Source organism: Sylvia atricapilla, chromosome 9 (assembly GCF_009819655.1).
Source record: "Sylvia atricapilla isolate bSylAtr1 chromosome 9, bSylAtr1.pri, whole genome shotgun sequence".
Taxonomy (NCBI): Eukaryota; Metazoa; Chordata; class Aves; order Passeriformes; family Sylviidae; genus Sylvia; species Sylvia atricapilla.
In genome coordinates, this window is record NC_089148.1 from 24,509,903 (window position 1) to 24,527,756 (window position 17,854).

General features: G+C 54.0%; 1 non-coding gene across 1 annotated transcript; it reads right to left on the reverse strand.

Annotated features, from left to right (window-relative positions):
* Window positions 1-9,679: 9,679 nt before the first annotated feature.
* TRNAL-AAG (transfer RNA leucine (anticodon AAG)) lies at window positions 9,680-9,761 on the reverse strand. Its single transcript has one exon. It is a non-coding gene; the product is annotated as a tRNA-Leu (tRNA).
* Window positions 9,762-17,854: the final 8,093 nt, after the last annotated feature.

Below are 17,854 nucleotides of genomic sequence, written 5' to 3' on the forward strand. Positions count from 1 at the left end.
CCGAGCAGCTCCGGCTTTTCCATCTGGATAATCCCACCCAGTTTCTGCCCCATCTCCTCTCCACTCTTCACATTCTGATCAGGATTTCCCTTTTTAAGCTGCTTTATTCCCATTTCTCTGGGTCCCCAGGCAGGTGTGGGGCCAGCCCATGGTCCGAGTTCCAGCAGGATCCAGAGCCAGGAGCTGCCTTCAAGCTTCCACTGGAGCCTGGGGAGGGAATCTGGGAGTGTGGGGAAGGGAACAGGGGTGGAAGTGGAGCTGAAGCAGCAAAGCTGCCAAAAGCTTTTGGCAGTTTCCAATAAGAGGGAATTACCCAGGAGCAGGGAATCCTAAACTGGTTTGGGTTGGGAGGGGCGTTAAAATCATCTCATCCCAAGGGCAGGGACACCTCCCACTGTCCCAGGCTGCTCCAAACCCCATCCAGCCTGGCCTGGGACACCTCCAGGGATCCAGGGACAGCTCGGGAGCAGCTGCAGAGTGCCAGGAGCACAGGGAAAAGGTCAGGAGGCCAATTCGGGAGCTGGATGTGCAGCAGCCCCTCAGCACACACAGCCAGGGCTCCGAGCTGATCCAGGCTGAGCTCAGAGCCCAGCCCAGCCCTGCCAGGCTCTGCAGAGCACCAGGGCAGCCTCACAGCTCCCAGCTCTGCATTTTTCTGCTCAAAGGGTTCTGCTGGACCCCAGCTGGGTGGAAACGCAATAAATAAATAAATAGAGAGCTAAATAAATCAATAAATCCCTAGCAACAGGAGCAGCCCTTTCCCAAATTATTTTAGAAATATCTGGAATCCCAGACTGGGTTGGGTTGGGAGGGACCTCAAAGCCCCCCCAGTGCCACCCCTGTCATGGGCAGGGGCACCTCCCACTGTCGCAGGCTGCTCCAGCCTGGCCTTGGGCACTGCCAGGGCTCCAGGGGCAGCCACAGCTGCTTTGGGAATTCCTGTGTCCCCCTTTACTCCCCTCTCACTTCACCCTGGCACTGAGCTGAGTCACAGATGTGACCCTGGCCCAGCCCCGGGGGCTGCCAAAGGACAGTTTTCAGTGTGAGGTGACGTCCCAAGGTCCCTCAGCCACAGGAATGTGCTGGGTGGGCAAATGTCCATCCTGCCCCAGGCTGGGAGCCTGAACACCAGCAGAAAATCACATTGATCTCCATCAACAGCATCCCCAAAAAATCCCCTGCAGCTTTCCACCTCAGACCTCTGGGAACAGCCTGATTTAAACCCAGAATCCTGAGCCAGCCCGTGGAGTTTGATCCTTCTGGCCAGCCTGGGAGGTTGCTGCTTCTAATTTCACAAGATGCAGGATGGAGGAGGTGGCAGAGGGAGGGGAGTGGTTTAAAAGCTCCTCCAGAGCCGGGTTCTGGGGAGATTCTGGGGCTTGCAGCACCAGGAGATTGGTTTTTCTCCCTGAAAACCAACAGCAGCAAGTTTGGCTCAGCAGGATCTGTGCACAGCACCGGGGATGGAAAGCAGCAGAGGAAGTTGTTTCAAATAAATAAATAAGAAGAAAACACAAGGGGTTCGTTGTTTTTTTTTTTTTTTTCCCTGCTAAGGAGCCAGGGTTTGTTCTCCTGCCAAGACTCACAAGATGTGACAGTCCCGGGAGTGCAGCAGCCCCAGCACCCTGAGCTGGGGGTGGCCTCGGTGTCACAGGGCAGGGGACACTCCTGGGCTGCTGGGGGAGGCTTGGGGGGGTCACACCCCGCAGCTGGGGGCTCTCCCTGGCACCTGTGGGGCTCAGGTGGCACAGCTGGGGCTCAGGCGCCAGGAGTCAGCCCAGGGGACACCCCAGGGGCCAGGGGGTGCCAGGGGGTGCCAGGGTTGTGTCCTGCAGAGGGGACTGTCCTGGTGCTGCTGCTCCTGCCCCTGCTCCTGCTCCTGCTCCTTTTCCTGCTCCTTCTCCTGCTCCTTCTCCTTCTGCTCCTGCTCCTGCTCCTGCCCTGCCCCTGCCAGCTGAGCACAGCCCTGGGAGCAGCAGACTCCAGTCTGGGGGCTCTGAGGTCCCGGTGGCACCAGTGGGACACCAGGAGAGCCGAGGTCCCCAGGCTGGGCTGTCCCCTCTGGGCAGCCCCAGGATCCAGGAGGGGAAATCTCCCCAGTCCTGGCACATCCCTGTGCCCTGCTGCCCTCAGATCTATTCCTGCAGCAGCAGGAAGGGCACAGAGAGGGTCCCCGAGGCTGGGGACAGCAGCAGTGGCACAGGAGCCCTCCTGGCTCCTCTGGGTTTATTTCTGTTCTTCAGTTTGTTTAGTCGCTCCCACCCTGCAGTCTGGGTGCCAGTTTTCCCCTGCAGGGCACAGATTTTCCAGCAGATTTTCCATTCCCAGCCCTTTCCCGGGGGCTCAGCACACAAGAGACACCAGAGGTTCCAGCTGAATGTGTCACAGGAAAACGTGACGTTCTCCCACAGGGCTGCTTCGAACCAGAGGCTTTGTGGATCCACAGGACTGTGGAATGAGGTCGGGAAATGTCGGGAAGGATCTCCAAGAGAATCTTGTGCAGCCTTGGAGCGAAGGTGACACGGAGAGTTGGATCTGGTCACCAATAACGGGATGGGGTGACCAAGAAGGATTCCACAAGTTTTTTATTTTCTTATCAGCCTCGGTGAAAGCAGAGACATAAAAAATAGTAAATCTTTTTCGAATTTATTCATTTAAATAAATGGTAAAACTCATGCCAGAACAACGTAAGCCAATGTTCTTTTTGTTCCAGGGCCTTTAAAAGATTTTTAGCCAACAGCTAAAAGCTTACAAGCCTCTACTTAAGCCAATAAATAAACACTGCACCTACACCTTACAGCATAAAATAACTGCTTGGCTTATATATATAATTATATATATATATATATATATATTAGCTCAGAAACTTTCTATGTCTCACATATTTCAAAGCCAAAAATTCAACTCTGTTTCGGCCCTCTGTCTATGTGAGCTTATTGCAAGGCTGTGAAAGTCCTCAGCTTTTTCAGTTCCCACAATGGAGCAGTTAGAAAATGTGGCTGGGAGCGATGCCTTGGGAAGGCTGAGCCAAAACAGAGGCTGGGTAGAGCTGCAGAATAAAGCAGAGATTTATTGAAAGGACTCCAGGGTCCACCTTGGGCAGGACAAGAGCCTGGCCAGGGCTACACCCAGAGTGGACCCAAAATGGACCCAAAATGGTCACAAAATGGACACAAAATGGACACAAAATGGACACAAAATGGGCACAAAATGGACACAAAATGGTCACGAGGTATCACACTTTTATCAATTTTGGTCCATTTGCATGTTGGGGTTGAATTGTCCCATTCCAGCTCCAGGCTGTGAGGTCCCATCCTTCTTGTCCCTCCCTCCAGCCCACCCTTGTTTGTGCTTTGGGGCTGAAAGTTGTCCTTGGTGTGCAGCAGGAGAAGGATTTGTTTTGTGTCCCTGCTGTGTGCAGAGCTGAGTGACACTGACTGTGAGCTCAGAGCTGTCCCCTGGGCACCACAGAACCTGGGATACAGCACAGATAAAATTTAAGGCATCAGGAGAGTCAGGGAGCTCCAGAACAGGTCCTGGGCTCCCTGAGGCACAGCAGAGTGGGATCTGAGCCAGCTCTGGGGAAGCTCCATCAGGCAGGAAAAGGCTGAACTCCCCCCCAAGGTGATGGAGATGGTTCCTGCACACGGCAGATCCATGGGCGAACACCGGGACAGGCCCTGCAGGAGGAGCTGTGCCCACTCCCAGTGTCGCCAAAATGTCCCCAGCTGAGGTGACCACCAGCCAAGGGTGAGCTCAGCCCCATCCCTCTGCAGCTCCCGGGACAGCCACGGGGATTAATTCCCTTCACAGAGGAGCAGCAAGGAAGAAACACCTCCAGGATCTGGAGAAGGAATTTCCACGTGCACAGGTTTTCCAAATAGAAAGGACAGGAGTTTGTTAACACGTGTCACTTCTCTCTGTGGTTGGATTTCATAGGGCAAAGCTTTCAAAACAACTGTGACTTTTATTAGAGGACACATGAAAAGAACTGTTTTAATTTTTTTTTTTTTTTTATGAATCAGCTGTTCCATGTCCCCTCTGAGCCCTGAGAAGCATAAATTCTGCAGAAGTAGCTTTGGGAACCAAGAACTGGGGATGGATTGGAAACAGTTCTTTTATACCCTCAGGGAAAATTTAAATCCTGGCAGTTCAGGCTTTGGGAAGACCTCGGGAGTCCTCCAGCGCCGCCTCCCCTCTGAGCCGGGAGCTGGGGGATGCCCAGGAGTTTCCAGGCTGCTTTCCGGGGACAGGACTGCGGCAGGGCCTGAGGAGCAGAGCACAGCCCGGTGCCCTCTGTCCCCTCTGTCCCCAGCCCCCCAGGCTGAGTCCCGCGGCTGTCCCATTGCCCATTTCCCGGCTTCCCAAAGTGCCCCGCCGGGAGCTCGGGATGCGCCGGCACCGCCCGGGGCTGCGCTGCGGGATGGGAACGGGGCGGGATCGGGATCGGGATCGGGATCGGGATCGGGATCGGGATCGGGATCGGGATCGGGATCGGGATCGGGATCGGGATCGGGATCGGGATCGGGGAGGGTTACCCCATGGCTCACCAAGGCCGGGTTTATTCCCGGGAGCTGGGCAGGGCTGCTGTGCCAGCCTGGAGTCCTCTGGAGGATGGAGGGATGGATGGATGGATGGATGGATGGATGGATGGATGGATGGATGGATGGATGGATGGATGGATGGATGGATCCATGCCATGGGAAAACAGCAGGCTCGGGGATGGTGGGACCACAACGAGTCCCCAAACCACAGGGATTTACTGAATCCCAGCCCCAAACCCACAGCACTGCTGTGATTTATGCTGCTGGCGTTTCCTTGCACATTTGAGGTGCTCTGGCAGCAGGAGGGTTTGTCCCGCTCAGCCCAAAGCCAGGACAAACATCCCAGGCCGGGGCACAGCTCATTAAATCGTCCTTAACCACTGAGTTTAAAGAGCAATTTAAAACCAGAGCAGACAAATTACAGGGTTTGAGCTCGGGCCTGGCAAGGGAGGGAGCCGGGACAGGGATCCAAGGCTGGATCCAGGAGGTTCCCGGCACTGGAGGGGGCACAGGGGGACAGGGACAGCCCGGCCAGGGGACACCAGGGGACACTCGTGCTGCCAGGGGGGCCCTGAGCCCTGAGACCCCCCCGGGCATCACCCCAGTGCCCCCAAACCCCCCCATCAGCATGGGCTCCTCATTAACAGAAACCAGGATCACCCCTAATGAGGATCCCCTCTAATGAGGCTCCTGGGCCACACCCACAGAGGTTCATTCTGTTTGTCAAAAAAATTCAGCCGAGGAGGTGCCAACATTTGCTCAATATTGATAAAATAAACCCCCTGAAGTGGAAAGCGCATTACTGCCAGGGCATTATGGACATGTTTAATTAAAAGTAAACCAAAATCAATCCAGAGGAGGCTCTGGAGCCAGGCTGGGAGAGCTGGGGGTGCTCACCTGGAGAGGAGCAGCTCCAGGGAGAGCTCCGAGCCCCTGGCAGGGCCTGAAGGGGCTCCAGGAGAGCTGCAGAGGGACTGGGGACAAGGGATGGAGGGACAGGACACAGGGAATGGCTTTAAGCTGAAATTGGGTAGATTTAGATTTATTGAGAAGGAATTCCTGGCTGAGAGGGTGAGGAGGGGCTGGAATAGAATTCCCAGAGCAGCTGTGGCCACCCCTGGATCCCTGGAATGTCCCAGGCCAGGTTGGACACTGGGCTTGGAGCAGCCTGGGACAGTGGGAGGTGTCCCTGGGACAGTGGGAGGTGTCCCTGCCATGGCAGGGGTGGGAATGGGATGAGCCTTAGGGAGGGTTTTTTAGGGGAATGGAAATGATATAAATTAGAGATGTGAAACAGCTCTTTAAGCAGGGAATTTGATGAATAACAGCTCCTTGGAGCAGTGGGACAGCAGGAATTCAGGGTAGAGGAAATTCTTTCCTGCCGAGGGGAGGTGCAGCGGGGGATGAAAAGCAGGGACAAAACGCTCCCAGGCACAAGGGGGATTTTTGGGGTGTCTGTGCAGGGCAGGATCAGTGATCCCTGTGGACATTCCATAATCCATGTGAAAGAACAGCCACAACATCCACCAGGGCAGCGTGACACCTCCAAACCTTCAAACCAGGCCCGTGCAAGGTGGGATTGGATTAATGGCTTTGCTTCCTCAGCCCCGGGAATTCCTGAGCACTTCCCCCAGGTTTTGGGGCACGCACTGTCCCAAAGGAACGGCGTCATCTCAGCCGAGAGACGTGAGCACGAGTGGGCAGCCCATAAATATCCATTACTGCACCCTGGAAAACAGGGATGTGTGTCTGTCTGCAGGAATCTGCACGTGCCCTTGGGCAGGAGGAGCCCCCACCCTCCTGAGGAGCTCAGGGAATTATTTGGGGCACGGCAGGAATGTCTCTGCCCTCGTTCCGTCTCGCTCACCCTTCTCCTGATCTTTAGGAACCTTCAAAAAAACCAAGAGCTTGTGTTGGAGAGCAGAGGAATTTCCAGCTGCAGGGAAAGGTGGAGGACCAAGAGGCTGATTGTGGGGATGAGGATGTGTGGTCTGAACAGAGAGATTTAACCCCCAAATGAATGTGCAGGGCCATAACTAACGAGGTCCTAACGAGGTCCTGGTTAATGCCATTATTATCTCCTGGCAGCGCTCACAGGGGCTGTGTGAGCAGATGGATTCCCCTGGATTTCGGGTTTGGGGAGTGTCATCCCAGGATCTCCTCAGTTTCCAAACAAGGCCCGGCAAAAGCACATCCTGGCATCCTTAATCCCCTCACACTGGGGCTCTCCAGCTCAGGAATTCCTGGCTGTGGGAACTCCCTGTCCCAGCCCAGGGCTGGGGGACAGTGTGGGACACTCCTGGGAATGTCCAGTGGTGCTGCCAGGAGAGCTGAGCCCACCCGGAGCCCACACACGGAGAGTTCCAGCTGCGAGGCAACTCTGAGACCCCAAAGCCCCTCATGTGACCTTTGGGGACAGGTTTGGGGCACCCACATGGGGCAGATTTGGGGCACCCACATAGGAGGTTTGGGTCACCCAATAGGACAGATCTGGAGCACCCAGTGGGGCAGATTTGGGTCACCCAATGGGGCAGGTTTGGGGCATCCAGGTGCCAGGGCCACCTTCCACAGCCCAGCATGCTGCAATTGCATTTGTATTAATTCCCCTGGAGGTTTTTGACAGAGAAAAGATGCAGAAAAGCCGAGTTAAATCATTCTCCTGTCACAAATCTGCCCGGGGGAGCAGGAACATCCTGTGTGCACTGCCAGGAGATAATAATGGCATTAACCAGGACGTCGTTATGGCCTCGTTAGTTATGGCCCTACACATTTATTTGGGGGATTAAATCTCTCTGTTCAGACCACAGGCTTGGCCTGGCCTACAAACCCCACTGAGATCGAGAAGTTTTCCCTTTAGGTAATGTCCAAGAGTTAATAAAATCCCCTGGTAACCAAATAAACACAATTCCTGCCGGGGTATGCGGATTCCTGTGGCACTGTGGACACGGCTGGGACAAGGTGACACTTTCCCCACGTGACACAAACTCAAGGGATGGTTTGGGTGGCAGGGACCTCTCAAAGGCCCCTGTGCAGTCACTGCAGTAACTCCCCTGCCATGGCATCTCTCAAATGTTACTTATCTCCTGCTCTGGCTTTTTTTAATAAAGGAGGAAAACTTCCCCTCCCTTCCTCCTCATTTATTACAGGCATTAAGTTAAACATGGTTTCCTCTTAAACTCGACCTAATCCAATTAATATTAATATTGCCCTGAGCCAGGCTGATCTCATTAGTGCCCACATTTAATCTCTTTTCTGCGAGTTGGGCTGAAAATGAGCTTCTTGCTTTTCAGTGAGTCCAGAGAGAAGGAACAGAAGAGTTTTCACCCAGTTCAGGGATGAGGACGGGATGGGAATGAGGAACAGCCCAGGGCAGGGAGGGCTGGAACTGATGCCTTGGGAAGGCTGAGCCAAAACAGAGACTGCACAGAGCTGGAGAATAAAGCAGAGATTTATTGAAAGGCCTCCAGGATCCACCTTGGGCAGGACAAGAGCCTGGCCAGGGCTGCACTCAAGGGGGACACAAAATGGACACAAAATGGTCACGAGGTCTCACACTTTGATCAGTTTTGGTCCATTTGCACCTTGGGGTTGAATTGTCCCATTCCAGCCCCAGGCTGTGAGGCCCCATCCTTCTTGTCCCTCCCTCCAGCCCACCCTTGTTTGTGCTTTGGGGCTGAAAGTTGTCCTTGGTGTGCAGCAGGAGGAGGAAGGTATCAGTGCCCTGGGGGCTCAGCCAGGAGGGAACTGGGAAGAACCGCCGGGATAAAGAGAATCCTCCTCGAGGCATTCCCAAAACTCCATCCCCCGGCGAGAGGAGCTGGCTGGGGACACTGTGGTGACACCAGTGGGGTGTGTGTGACACAGGGGTGACACCAGTGAGGTGTCAGGGGACATGACTCATTAACAAAGCGCTCATTAACAAAGTGCTCATTAACACGCCAGAAGTCAGGGATTCCGTTTAGTCGGGGCTTGAGAAGCCCCGCGATCCCGAGCCCTGTGCTCACCCAGAATTAAATCCAGGAAATCCGGGATTATTGCAGGCTGTTGTCCCGGGAGCACCAAGGGCTCGGCTGGAGCTGTAAAAGGAATTTGAACCCTGGTCCCTTCCCCTTCCCCTTCCCCTTCCCCTTCCCCTTCCCCTTCCCCTTCCCCTTTCCCTTCCCTTGGCTGTGCCCAGGGGCTGAATCCCAGCCCGGCAGGAGGAATCACTCCCGGGAGGTGAGAAGGAGCAGCTGCCGAGGTCAGGGACAGGGTTTGGAGCAGAATCACCTCCGATTTTGGCTGTAGCAACAGCAGCAAGTGAAACAGGATCCCTGTTTTTCAGAACAAAACTCCTTTTCAGTTTGGGATCCAACAGCGAATAATCGGGACCCACAGAATGCCATAAAACCACAGGATGGTGTGGGTTGGGAAGGACCTTAAAGAACAAGATGATCTTTAATGTTTCTTCCTATCCAAACCATTCCATAATTTACAAATAATCTCCTGTCATGTGCAGAGCTGTGGAGATGATGCAACGAAAACCAGTCCCAGCCCCAGGGCTCCGTGGAAAACGTGTTCCTCCTCCTCCTCGCAAACCACAAAACGAATCTTTCTGTGCCCTGAGCTCCTGCTCCGAGGCCAGGCTGCTCTTGTTCACCTCTGCTCCTTCCCACCCCATCCTGCCCATCCCACCCAGGGACCCTGGTGCCCACCGGGCCCTGCCCTGCCCCAGCTCCTCTCTGCACACCCATTTTTAGGTGATGAATTTTGTGTCTCAGCCCCCCAGAACAGACAACCCCACCTGAGACCGGGGGGGAAATATCAGGGGTTAGTTTGTGGCTTTTCATAAAATGGCCTGGATTGGGAGGGAGCTTAAATCCCCCCCACAGCCACCCCTGCCATGGGCAGGGACACTTCCCACTGTCCCAGGCTGCTCCAAGCCCCAGTGTCCAGCCTGGCCTGGGACATTCCAGGGATCCAGGGGCATCCACAGCTGCCCTGGGCACCCTGTGCCAGCCTTGCCCACCCTGCCAGGGAACAATTCCTGCCCCAAATCCCACCCTTCCCATCTCTGCCCAGCCCCTGGATCACACCCTGACATTCCCGGGGATCTCATGGAACTCTCCCAGATCCCCGAAGCACTAAAACAGAGCTGGCAGCGGTGGGATTCGAACCCACGCCCCCGCAGGGACTGGAGCCTTAATCCAGCGCCTTAGACCGCTCGGCCACACTACCCCGGCTCTGGGATCCCCGGGACTGGGTCTGGAGCCGGGATCCCGACCCGGACACGGCGCCTTCTCTTGGGGCACATCCTTTGGGGTTTGTGTTCCTCAGGAACCCAGAGCCACCTGCCGCTGCAGAGCCCCTGTGCCACCTTTGTGCCACCCCTGTGCCACCCCTGTGTCACCCCTGTTGTCACCCCCTGTGTCACCCCTGTGCCACCCCTCTGTCACCTCTGTGCCCCCCCGGGTCACCCCCAGGGTCACCCCTGTGCATCCCTGTGTCACCCCTGTGTCACCCACACGAGGGCCATCTCTGTGCCACCCCTGTGCCACCCGCTGTTCCACCCCCTGTGCCACCCCTGTGTCACCCCCAGGCCACCCTGGCAGGAGGAAGGTGCCCCTGGCTCTGGGGTCCCTTCAGGAGCTGCTGTTGCCGGAGGGAATAACCACCAGGAGAAGGGGCACAGGCACAGGCTGCACCCGTGGGCAGTGGATTCCTGGAGGATTCTCAGAGCTGAGTGAAAGCTCCCAGGAGGGAGGATGGAGCCCTGGCACTCCCAACCCCTTCCAGTGTGGAATTCCTGCTCTGCCACCCTTCCCTTGGCAGCCTGGGTTAAACCCACAGCCCCTGACCCACCAGCTCCTTCCAGGGCTCCCCACTCACCCCTCCAGCTCTTTTCCCTGAGGACAGCCCCTCCATCCTGCTGGGAACAAGACCCAAAATGTGATTTTCCCCTTGGGTTTGTGCCTTCCCTGCCCGTGTCCCGGCCATGCAGAGGTGTGGACCTGGTATTTTGGGGTCTGAGAGATTTCAGCCTTCTGGCAGCTGCTGACTTTTCCTCAAGGAAAAATCTCCCCAAGAAAGCTCCTTCTCAACACAATCCTGGCAAACAACTCTCCTTGCTCAGAACAATCTTTCTCCAGGTGGTGTTTTGCTGTTTCTCTGGTTTAACCCATGGGATCAGAGAGGTGTCATTCCTACTCACCAACCATGGTCAGTCTGTATGGGAACACTTTATAAAAGGCACTCAGAATTAGGCAATAAAAGCCTTTTTTCTGTGTTCTTTGCCTGCTGAAATATTTGGAGTCTTTCTTTCACATCCTAAAGCGAAGCTTCCTGTCCCGAGGTGGCGTTTTGGAGGTGAAGACAGTGGGAACCCTTCCAGGTTTTAAAGGAGTAAAATCCTCTGGCAGGCACAAGGCACTCAGCATTTCTGTGCCTTCTGAAACATTTGATCTTTCATCTTCCTTTCGTGTCCTACAGGGACACAGAGGGACCAGAGGCTGAGGTGACAGTGCCACGCTGCTGTGAGCCCCCAGAGATCCCACTTTGGGGCCAGGGAAGGCGCCAGGATCCCCGGGAAAGCTCCTGCCAGGCGCTGGGAGCCAGAGCCAGGGAAGTTTTGCAGTCACGTAAATATTTTCCTTCCCCGGTTAAACACAGCCACTTTCTCCTTCCTCAGCAGGGCGATAAAAGCCCGTTGCAGTAAACAAGGCTCCGAAGGGATGTTTGCATCTGGCTCCTCTCGCAGCCTTTTTCATTCACCGGAGCAGCTCCTGGCTCTAGGAACTGCGGGAGGGTCCCTCTGGGAACTCGGCGCCTTTTCCCAAAGCCTCCAACCACCTTCTGATTCCAGCTATGGAAATAACCACCGATAAAAAGGGAGATATCTGTCTGGAATTCCGTGCTCCAATCCTAGAAGTCCCCAGACCCAAATCCTGGGCTGGATCCCTGTCAGGGATCCGCTGCAGAGAGGATGAAATTCCAGGAGTAAATGCGTAATTTGAGGACAATATTTGGATTTTCATTAAGGGGACGCTCACAAGCTGCTGCAGGTTTCTGAAAGTCCATTTATTTCCAGCCAGCAGCTGCCAAATCGTTCTCGAATCAATCCCAGCCCCACGGAAGTTTCCCAGCTGCCTTTGGGATCCCGTGGGTCTGGGGCCCCTGATCTGCCCCGGGAGAGCTGCAAAGGGCAGGATTTGAGGAAATTCGCACCTCATTGTGTGGCAGGGGTTGGGAAATCTTCCCAATAAACATCCTGCAGGGCTGAGGAGGTTTGGAATTAAACCCCAAACCGCTTTAACAAATCCAATGGGATTATTTCAATTAAAGAGAACTGATTACAACAGCCCTTATTTTCTTATTAGGGCATTTAAGCAATCCCTATTAAAAGATTAGAAGATACTGAGCCTTTGTAGAGCTCTCAAAAACACGGCTTAGAATATCCCTGGTTAAAATTATTGCTGTTTAAATACTCCTGCCTAAAAATTACATTAATAAAATTGAACATCCCTGTCCAAATTTGGGACAGCAGCTTTGAGAAGCCCTGAGAGCGCCCCAGGGGTCACCCATGGCCACAAAACCCACCTGGGTTGGTAGAAAACGTTTTTCTTCCACTGAAACAGAAGAAAAATCCCTCCAGTATTCCCTGATCTGCTCATTGTCGTGTTCTCCAGCAGCCCAGGCCAGGGCCAGGAGCTGCCAAGAGCAAATAATTCCCATTTCCATAGATCAGGAGATGAATCATTCCTGGTATTTTTAGCAGGTCATTATGGGCTGGCAGGGATATTTGCAAACTGACTTGTGAGGGTTGGTGTGAGCACAACCTCGGAGAGAAAACATCAACAGAGGGAACGGGAGGACTGGGAAATGCAGCTCCAAGTCTGGAAGTGACAGGGAGGGACAGGGATAAATGGGGTTTGTGGGAGCCTGGGCCTCACTCCACTGAAATGTCGGAGTTAAAACGATGGGATAAGGATTTGTCCTCACCCCGTGGGTATTTCCACAGCCTGGCAGGGATGCTGCAGGCCCTGGGAACAGCTGGGTCCCTGGGATTGGATGGGAAGGGACTTTTCCTGAAGGTTTGTGAGCAGGGAAGCTCCTTGGGAGTTCAGAGGAGCATCAGGACACCTCAGAGGAGTCATGGAATGGGTTAGGAGGGACCTTAAATCCCACCGAGTGTCACCCCTGCCATGGCAGGGACACCTCCCACTGTCCCAGGGACACCTCCCACTGTCCCAGGCTGCTCCAAGCCCAGTGTCCAGCCTGGCCTTGGGCACTGCCAGGGATCCAGGGGCAGCCACAGCTGCTCTGGGCACCCTGTGCCAGCCCTGCCCACCCTGCCAGGGAACAATTCCTTCTATATTGATATTAATATTCACATTTACCAGCCCCTTCTCCTTGTCTGTGCTGTTGGGGGTAGGACAAGCAGGGCTCAGAGGGAATCCAGGGAATAATCCCAGCTGGAAGGACCCCAGGGAGCCTCTGGCCAGCGGGAGGGCAGCTCACACATCCCACCAAGGCCAGGCAGGCTGGCAGGGCTCCCACTCCTCCCCAAACTTGGGCTCCTCGGGAACAGGACACCAAGGGGGGCTGTGCCAGGGCCAGCAGCCCTCAGCTGTCCTGCACTTCCCTGGAAAAGCCAAGGATGGATCCCAAGCACCAGCAGGGATGTGGCAGGGCAGGGCTGTGGGGGCACCACCTCCACTGGCACAGCTCACCCATCCCTTTGGGATCCTCAGTGCACACAGTCCCTCACATTTGGGAAGAATTTGTACCTCCCTTCATTTGATTGGATGGTGGAGCTGCTGCTGCTGTCCTGAGCCATCGTTGGCAGCACAGCCCATCCATTGTCCATCATCATCATCGTCATCCGTCATTCTTATCATCATCATTCATCATCATTGTCATCATCATCCATCTTCGCCATCATCATCCATCATCATCCATCATCATCCATCATCATCGTCACCCATCAACATCATCGTCATCATCATCGTCATCATCCATCTTTGTCATCATCATCCATGATCATCATCATCGTCATCAGCATCCATCACCATCATCATCATCCATCATCATCATCGTGATCATTGTCATCATTATTGTCATCCATCACCAACATCCACCATCATGGGGCACTGAGAATTCCATCCTTTCTGTGCTCACAGGCACTGACCCCCAGCAAACACTGCACTGACCTGAGCCCGTGGAAAAGGCTCCAAAATTGAGTGACAGCCCTGGGACTGTGGGTGTGGGGTTAAATAGAAGTGTGTGACAGCACAGGGTGGGAAACTCAGAGTTTAAGGGTTTAGAATACAGTAATATAGATATAAAGCAAATTGGAGGATTTAGGGCAGAGGCTGAGTCCTTTTTTACCTTCTCCTCCATGGGTCTGTGTGGGGTTTTGTAATTGGATAGAAAAATCCCCATTGCGGGCCAGGGGTGGTTGGTTATTGGGTTAAAAGTAAAAATAATTGAGGTGTCATTTCTTAATTGCACAGTTAGTCCTTAAAAGGCCCTGTAGGGACAGAGAGATAGGGCTCCATTTTTAGTTTGTTAGCTCGAAGTGCTGGAGAACTCACAGTTTGTGAGACTGTGATGTAGACAAGAATTAATAAACTTCTGCGTCCAAACAAGAAATACTGCCTGGCACATTTAATCCTGACCCTGGCAAAAGAAGGTAAAACATAACACATCATTATTATCCATCATTATCCATTGTTATCCATCATTATCCATCATTGTCCATCGTTATCCATCATTGTCCATCATCCCTCAGCAGCCCGAGCTCCTGCAGAGCCAGCAGGAGCACAGAGCCAGCCAGGGGAGGTGTCCCTGCCTGGGCCAGGGTCACCCCTGTGCCACCCCCAGGGCCACGCTGGCACTATGCAGGTGGCTCTGGATCTGGGGTGTAGCCCTGGCTTGTGCCTGACACGTTTTGGTTTTCTGACATTCCAGGTTTTGGTTTTCTGACATTCCTTTCCAGCGAATGATGTCCCTCTGCTCTGACCAATGGGCGTGAAGAGGTTGGGCTTTGCTTCACCAATCCAACTGCTCTGTGTGGAGTAGTATAAAAAGGAGACACATCCCAACAATAGAGGAGACATTTGCAGCCCTCTCAAGTTCGAATCTGTGTCGTTTTGGTGTAAAACAGTCACTGAGGTCCCTTCAGGAGCTGCTGTTGCCGGAGGGAAAAACCATCAGGAGAAGGGGCACAGGCACAGGCTGCACCTGTAGGAAATGGATTCCTGGAGGATTCTCAGAGCTGACTGAAAGCTCACACAGTCCTGTGTGCAAACTCTGAGGCAAGAAATGCTGACTTAAAAACGCCATGGGATAGGACAGATATTGTTGAGAGACAAATGGAACTGGAAACAAGATTCAAACAAACAAAACCAGATATTTTGGAGAATTAAAACGGTGAGAGGTGCATTGTAACAAGACCACGTGGTGTAAAATAATCAGTGACTGGTGTTAGAAGCATCAGCACAGGTTACATGGGTAGATGGGTTAGACAGGCAGTAGCAGCATTGTGTGGCCAAAGCTGATGGGCTGACAAGCATCGATAAGGTGTGGTGAACAAGAAATAGCCTGTGGCTTCTGATAGAATGGAGCTGAGCTTTACATCTCTTGTGTCTCACCTTCCTACGAGATTGATGATGGCATAAAATCCTTAAAATCACCTCTCAGCTGCCCCATCTCTGTGGAGCTGAGTTTTTCCAACAAATGGCACCCAGGGGTTCTCACCTTGGAGGGGAACAGTGGATCACAGCAGACAGGAAACTCCTGCCTGGCTGCCCAAGCCGAGTTTCAGCAGCTCCAAGGAAAAGGACCCTCACTCCCAGCCTGGGCTGGGCTCTGGCAGCAGCCCTGGAAGGGGAAATCTGTCTCCATCTTCATCAGCTCCTCCAGCACCTGTCAAATTAAGGGCTCTGGTTGGAACCTCAAAGGCAGAGAGGCTCTGCAGCAGCCAGGGAAGGGAGCACAGGGAATTGCAGGAGCTGGGATTGCAGGAGACGGAGTTAATGTCTTCCCTGAGAGGGAAATTTGGTGTCAGAGAGGAACAAGGTGATAAAACACAACTCAGGGGGCCTGAATCCCTGAGAGGGCAGAGCTGGTGCCTGCTTATCTGCCACTTAACACAATCTCCAGGGCCTTCATTCCCAGAAAACAGAGTTCAGTCCTCTCCAGGGACTCACACATCCATCCAACAGAAAATCAAGGAATGGTGGGATCAGCCCTTGGCCCTCCCCACGTCCCTGCAGAGCCCAGTGCTTTGGCTGGGATTTTTCTTTGAGGAATGAATTTAATATGGAGTAAATTGAGTTGAACCTTTGTTGCAAATGCAGGCATTTGTTTCTTGGAGTCTCAGGGGAGTTTCCATGAGTTATCCTGAGCCCCAGGGCCAAGCTGGACAGGAATTTGTATCCGAGGGAAGGGGAGCAGGTCACAGAGAGATGCAGGATGGGTTTCAGGTACAACAGAAGAAAGGACCTTGATTCAGGATTCAGGAGTGATCAGGGTTTTGCCAGCTGGAAAGTGTCTCTGAACATTTCAGGCCCCCTGGGCAAGCTGGGCCAGGGCCAGGCTGTTCCTGCAGGATGGCAGTGCCCAACCCACTCCTGCTCATGAGCCCCAAACCCACCAGGGCTCCTCCTGCCAGGTGTCCTAGAGCTCCCCTCCAGCCCAGCCCACAGCCTGGGGCACCAAAACTCCTTTTCCACCTTCCTCTTTTCTCCTGAGCAATGCTGAGCTGGAGCTGAGCCCCACGAGTGCTCCGTGGTCCTTCACCTTCTGCTTTGCTCCAGCAGGGGCTGCAGGGGGAAGGAGGGCTCTGGTGGCCCTGGACTCCTGCCACAGGGTGCCTGGAGCTCCTGGGAACAGCTCCCAGAGAATCCCTGCTGGATGCAGGCAGCAGCTCTGGGAATGCAGAGCTCTGGCTGCTGCCAAAGGCACGGCTCCAGGTGAAGCTCCTGGGAATTGCTGCCCGTGCCTCACGTCAGATTTGGTGTTAGGAACCAAAGTAAGTCCAAAATAAACCTTTGGAAAAGGCAACAGCATGGACGAAAAGCTGGAAAAGCAGGAGAGCAGCACAGTTCTCCAAGTTCAGACATTTCTGGGAGAAAGGCAGGGAGCAGAGGCTGGGGAAGCTGTGGCATCCCTGGCAGTGCCCAGGGCCAGGTTGGACAGGGCTTGGAGCAGCCTGGGACAGTGGGAGGTGTCCCTGCCATGGCAGGGGTGACACTGGGTGGGATTTGAGGTCCCTTGTTACTCCTGTTCCCTGAGGGAAGGGGGGAAGGACAAGGGCAGCTCTCCTCCAGCACAGGCAGTGCAGTGGGCAGGACACACCCCCGAGGGAAACACACCCTGAGCCCGAGGACAGCACAGCACAGCCCAAAAGCAACCACAGAACCCCAAGAGCAACGAGCCAAAGGTCTGGGAAGGAGCAGGAACAGCTCCATGTGACATCCTGGGGCACTTCCCTCTCCACACAAGTGTTCCTTGTGCAATCTCCAATGGTGGCGTCCCGAAATTTTGAATCCAAACTTCTTCCCATTCCCTGATCCAAAATGCTGCAGAAATGAGTTGAGAGCTGCCTGCTGGGATGGAATCCCTCCCCAAAAGCTGCCCATGGCTTTGACAGGGAGCCTGGGAACAGAGCACACGGCCTGTGGCTGGAATGGCTCTGGATCTGCTCTTCCCTGGGCGTCCAAGTGAGAACATTCCTTTTACGTTCATTTGTCCTCGTGGAAGCCTGGAAGAGGAGAAGAGATAAATTATTATAAATGATGAGCATCATCTAAATATAATCCCTTCACTCTCAGAGCCTTTATGACACACTCCTTTGGGAAATACTGCCAGCTGAAATGGAATTCTGCCCTATTCCTCACACATCTCCCATCGCTCTTGTGAAACACGAGGCATTCAAAGCCAGCAGTGACAACGTTGGTGTCCTGGTGAGAACACAACAGGCAGCTTGGAAATGCAGGCAGACTGGGAAACACTGGGAAAAAAACCACCCTAAGGGTTCAACTGTCCTTCCCAAGCCCAGCAGCTGCCCTGGATAAAGATCCATCAGGGTGGGATGTATGTGAAATATGGGGTTTGCAAGAGAAGGAGAATGAATTTTCAGGGGTGTTCAGAGAGTCAGAAATGGTGGCTGAAAACTCTGGAGGAAATACCTTTCAATTCCTGCCCTGCTGCAGCATTCCAGGAGCCAGCTGGTGGGACACTGTGGGACACAGGGTGGGATTGCTGGGGTGTCTGTGCAGCTGCACTGGATGATCCCTGTGGGTGCCCCCAACTCTGGATATTCCAGG